Here is a 6107-nt window from a genome sequence, read left to right on the forward strand (position 1 = left end):
ATCCGTGAGTTCTGCAATATGCCGTGGGAGTCTATTCCAATCTGATGATGTTCGTTGAAAGAAGGATGCCTCGAATGATGTTGTACGTGACCGAGTTAGTAGTACCTCATGCTGATGGTCAACGCGGCAGGAAAGATAAGAAGGGGAGAGAATAGTTGTAATGATGCCGTCGTTAGAGCCTGCCGACATCACTCTGTAATCGTCTTGTCATCACCATCATCATCTCATCATCATCTTCAGCTACAGTCGCGAGGAGCTCACAGCTGTGTGGCCAACAACGGCAAGTTGTTATCATCATCATGACCACGAGCATCGTTGGAGGCCTCCATCCAAATCTTCATCCCCTCGGAACGGTTGTGCCCACATCTTGGAACTGGTTACGTGTCGGCGCGACTCACCAAATTCCGGCCTCCGATGCCTAGCGTATAACCGGGGTATAGGCCACCGCAAGGGCAAGGGTCGGATCGTGCAAGGGTGTGATTCAGTGCAATGCAGCTCAATTGAATCTTTTATTTTTGAGGTGCTCAGAATAACCTAAATGGTTTACAGTGCAGTGGCAGTCACACAGAAAGAGCTATTTAGAAAGGGCATATTTATTCGAACAAATAAAAAAGGAAGAGAGATTTCTCTCTTGTTAAACAGCCCGTTTATGCTCTCTCATTAATGGGAATCTTTTGGCCTTGGAGTATACTGGTCTAGGTCAGTTTCATTTAAGCCGTAGTCTGTATATTCGTTTGGATCGAAGTAGACGCAGTACAGTTGTTGGCCAGTACGCCCGCCGCAAATGCAGTTTTCTCCACAGTCGTCACCAGGGCTGCACTGTATTGCAAAAGAGAGGATGTTACATTCCGTAGCATACCTTTTATGAAAGCGTGAGCAGGTGTAAAAAGGGATGCACAACCCCGAGACAAGGCAAACACAGAACGGTGTTCGTGTGTGTGCCTCTTTTTTGTCCCTCGTATCGGGGTTTTGCTACCATGAATCGTCATCACCAGCTCGGTTGTCACCTAACCGTCTTTCGAAGCATATGGAACCGGCCAGCAGTTTGGCAGCAGAGCTCATGATTCGGTAAGATATTGGGAAGTATAACATATGACACACGCCCTACACCATTGGAAGCATATACAGTCCACTACCAAAATGACATCAACAGATTTACTTTGGAATAGATGTTTCACGTAGTCTAATTCTGTATAATATGTAAAAACATGTCAGCGCACCCTAATTTTTGTTGTGGCACTGATGTTGCTGTGGATTATATCAAGCAGACACTCATCTTTCACAGTAATCTGATGTTAGATACTGCGCAGCAAACATATCCTGGCGGCACGAGCAACCAGAAATTCATCAATACCTATTTTAATTTATGAGCGCCTATGCAGGTAACGCACAGAATAAAAATAAAGGTCTACAGTGGAGCAAATCGTGATTTAATGAATAAATCTCCTCTCTGATCTTGTTTTCTTTCGTTTCTTCCTGCCTGTGCCGACGCATTTCACTTCAATTCAGTAAAAACCAACGGAGTAGTGTTAAAAAATAAATTGGAGGTTCTATAGCCGACACATAGAATTGAATGAGAGTAAAAAATCAATAACTACAATTAAGTTTATCCCACTCACGTGACAGATGTTCACTCAATTCTAGAAGGGATCCGCTGCATTACATGACTTGCACAAGAATGTCACTATACGGAATGACGTTTGTGTTATCGGACCGGTATGTAAATTTTTAGTTTGACTTACTTACTCCCTACATTAGACAGATGCTAGATTTCTGGGCACAATAAATTCATTAAACCGTACAAAATTTAGCTGGACTCCGAACCGTTAAGACCAAAATTGCCCTAATTGACTTTGGCATCTTTGATCCCCTGAAGATATTGGCATTTCACCTACCGTTTCCTGCAAGCATGTTCCTTCAGTGGCTTCAGCGGATGCGAACATTACGAGGTTCCTGTGAAGGCATCAGTTACTTCATTAAAATTGCTCAGTGAACAAATTGCTGTGGGTTTTGTTGAACAGACCATTGTGTTGCCCATAGACAAACGTAAGGTAGAGCCGCTTGGCCCATAACCATGATTTATTTGTTTAGTTATTTATTTCAATTTGTTTCAATATACCTCCAAACGTCCCTTGGCGTGTGGGGTGTGTGGGGGAAGGGTGTGGGTTGCAGCAATCATGCATCGTGAGTATATGTAAATAACTTTTAGAACAAAGAAAAATACAAAAATACAAAGGCATGATAATGTGAGATAACAAGATGTATGTGATATATAAGAGATAATGTACAACGAAGTTTATACGTGATGAATCAGCAACGTGGTACATCAGCAGCTACGATGAAAATGGATGCTGTGACATATTTTAATGGTATGTAAGGCGCCCTGGACACAAGATTGGACACAGAAACACACACACACAAAACGCATACGAAGTATATAGCAACTACGAGAGCAGCACAGAGATGGCGTATCAAATTCTTGAGTTTGTATTATTGTAGGCATGTTGCTTGGAAGCTCATTCCACTCTAGGACGGTGCGACAAAACAATGTTTTTGAAAAAAACAACAACAAAGAAACATTAGAATGACATCAAAAGCGGTCGACTTTATTCGGGTGATCAAGGCGGGGAAAGATAGCACAGAATCGGCGAACCGGACACGGTTTTGAGGGAATGTTATGCATGAATGTACGAAAGAGAGATAGAACTGAGATATGACTGCGCTGTACTAAGGACGACAGGTTAAGTTCGTGCCTCAAAGCAGTGACTGGTGTATTAGGAGAAAAAAAATATTATTGGTGAATCATGTTGCTTTGTTTCGAATGAGTTTGATGATACTTATTAAATACCTTTGGCGAGGATCCCATGTTGATGATGATGCATATTGTAGATTAAGTCGTATTGTAGTGAGTCGTTTTAAGTTAGGTGAGGCGGATTTAAGATTACATCGGATGAAGGCCAGGGCATGATTGGCATTTGAGATTATTTTATCATTGCGTGTATTCCGTGTTAAGTCTGCTGAAAGATGTACTTCAAGATACTTATGAGCACTACACTCTTTAAAGAATGGTGTACTTTAACTCCTTTCCTTGCCACATATATAACACCCTTTTGGAGAGTACAATTACGCTCAAAAGGGTGCTCCTCACTCCCTCAAGCGAGTAGCATAACACCTTCTCCCTGCCGGGGAGTAATATTACTCTCCAGTAGGGAGAAAGGTGTTATACTACTCCCTTGAGGTAGTGAGGAGACACCCCTTTGTGCGTAATTGTACTCTCCATCAGGGTGTTATATATTTGGCAAAAAAAAGGAGTTAAAGTACACTCTTTTTTAAGAGTGCAGAGGGCGTTATTAAGGTGTTAAGAGGGTGTTATTAAGGGTGTACTGGACGTGCTGCGAGGTTTTACGGCTATGGAATCTTGCAAGCGAGCAGTGACTTAGGTTTAGTGGCATCTGCCAAGAGTCACACCAGGGTTGGATTGAGGATAAGTCGTTCTGTAGTGTTAGTTCATCATCAGAGTAACAAATTTTACGGTATAGCACACAGTCATCGGCAAAGAGGCGGAATTGAGAACGTATGTTAACGGTTAGATCATTGATGTATACTGAAAACAGGAAGGGGTCAAGTACAGATCCTTGGGATATGCCGGAGCTGACAGGAGTGGATGATGTATCATGACATTCGCAACGGCGAAGAGAAGGCGTTGCGAGAGAAAATTACGTAGCCAGTGAATTACTTTGTTGTCGACATTCAGAGCAGAAGGCTTAAGAAGGAGTGTGCCGTGTGGTACCCTATCGAAAGCTTTGTAAAAATCAAGAAAAAGCGCCTCGGTACGATATCCACTGTCTGACTTACACGTTATGTCGTGTACAGAGCCTGGTAGTTGGGTTTGACAAGACATGTGCTTGGAAAAGCCGTGCTGAGAGGGGGAGAAGAAGCTGCTGCGCTCAAGTAAGTAAACTATGTGTGAGTAAAGTACGTGCTTGAGGGTCTTACACGGAATGCTAGTTAATGGTCTAAGACGAGAGTTACTTGGGGATGATCGGTCACCGTACATGCAGATAGGAATGACCTTTGCTACCTTCGAATCTGTAGGCAGGGTCTCTTCTCTTAATGATTGGGTAAATATGCAGGACATAATGGTCCTCGAGATATTCTTTGTACCAGAGAGGATTTTAGCATTAACGGAGTATGCCCCACTGCTCGTGGAATATTTTAAAGAGTTAATGACCTTACTAATTCCGTCGGCCGTGATGATTATGCTGGTCATTGGAGCATAGTTCTTGGGCGTCATGCTGGGAATGGATAGCTGAGCAAGATGTGGAAAAATTGACGAGAAAAAGGTAGCAAAAGTGGAGGCAAAATACTCGGGTGAAATGAAAACCCCTCATTCGTTTTTAAGGCTAATTGGACTGTCTTTGGGAGGTTTCAAATAATTTCAAAATTTTCTGGGGTCGTGAACTACTACAGAACGCAAATCGATGGTAAAGTATTTATGCTTTGCGAACTTTAGTTCTGATGTATATTCACGGTTGGCTTCCGAGTACTTAGACCAAGCTTGAATACTTTTACTTTGTCTAGCAGTTTTAAACAGGCGTTTTTTCTTGTTTAATAGCTTGCCGATACATTTTGTGAACCCAGGTGCACGAGAGAAAGACTTAATGCGGATCTCGGGCACGTATATCTCCACGACGTGACGAAACGTGTCGCTGAACAAGGCCCAGCTTTTTGCTCGATAAGGCCATGGAATGCCGATAACTGAGATATATCATCAGGGTGTATTGTTAGCACAAGGTTCAAAAGGGATTCGGTGTTTGATGCAACTCTGGTGGGGTCCTCGACCATTTGTGACAGATTAAAGGTTTCGCATACTCCAATGAAGTCTCGTGATTCCCTCTTGAGGTAATGAGCATTACAAGAAAGGCGGGTCCAGTCAATGGAAGGGTAGTTTGATTCTCCATTTAAGAAAATGCGGAGCGACCGAAACCTAGCCCTGACTTCTACCAACATTGACTGTAGAGCATTGACAGGAACACATTGAACACATTGCACAACATGGACATGAAAGCTTGCCGGTTCCGAATCTGGAGTCCTCAACAAGTACCGATAAGCACTGGGGGGAAAACGTTATGTACCGTGATGCACATGGCTTCCAACGAGGAAGAAATGTTAACGAGTGACGGCAGAGGGTTCTCTTTAGCACATACCATGACAAGAACTGCTCGCTGAGATGCCCTATGTTTGCGAAATATGCGCTAACCCTGGAGTGGTCTGGAGAGCTCATTGTCGGACATAGCAGAAGACAACCAGGTTTCAGATAGGATAATACGTCTCAAGACGTGGTGTGAACAAGGGATGACAGTTGGAAATTTTGAGCGTTGATTTTTGACGGTTTATTTTTTAAGACCAGTAGGCGCTTGCTTAATGTGACAAAATTTTTCTATGGGGAACATCACTGACAGAGGAGGAGGGTAAAGAACATAAAATGATGACATAAAGACATGAAGGGTAATGACATCCCACCGATAAACACACATTTGCTTCAGATTCTATGTCTCTTGATTATTCAGAGCAACTGAATGAAATATTCAATCTAATGTCAAATCACTGCTTTTGCAATCAAATGTAGAATCAACATGTAGTATTTTGTACTTCTGAAGTAAGGAAGCAACTCCGTCGTCGTAAACACACACACATACACACTTCAGAGTGCTGTTTTTTTTCGAGTAAGCATATGAAAAATTAAAACTTACGCGAGGACCAGCAAGAAGACACAGACTTGGTGTTTTGGGCACGTCATGTTTACTTCACGCCGCAATCAACTGGTTATCTGACCTCGGTTGATGTCTTTATATATGTGAATCTGAAGGTATGGCGACCATACCGACGGAATCAAAGAAGCCGATTTCAAAACTAATCAATAAATGAAAAAGACATTACGGAAAGTTACCCTTCGATTGTTTGACTTAATTGAATTCTGTTTCGGTCACAACCACCGCAATCAATCACCGGGATGAAACGTACGCTCTCTCTGTTATACTTCTAGGTAAGACTGCGTCAATCTTTTGACGCAATAGAGTTACAAGAACTACCGTAATTAATCTGTA

The 6107-nt window shown here is 42.5% G+C and overlaps 1 long non-coding RNA gene across 1 annotated transcript; it reads right to left on the bottom strand.

Annotated features, from left to right (window-relative positions):
• Positions 1-577: 577 nt before the first annotated feature.
• LOC135372696 (uncharacterized) lies at positions 578-5891 on the bottom strand. Its single transcript, XR_010416072.1, has 3 exons — positions 5754-5891; positions 1896-1953; positions 578-819 (listed from the first exon to the last, which is right to left on the bottom strand). It is a non-coding gene; the product is annotated as an uncharacterized LOC135372696 (long non-coding RNA).
• Positions 5892-6107: the final 216 nt, after the last annotated feature.

The sequence above is a fragment of the Ornithodoros turicata genome, chromosome 1 (assembly GCF_037126465.1).
Source record: "Ornithodoros turicata isolate Travis chromosome 1, ASM3712646v1, whole genome shotgun sequence".
Classification (NCBI taxonomy): Eukaryota; Metazoa; Arthropoda; class Arachnida; order Ixodida; family Argasidae; genus Ornithodoros; species Ornithodoros turicata.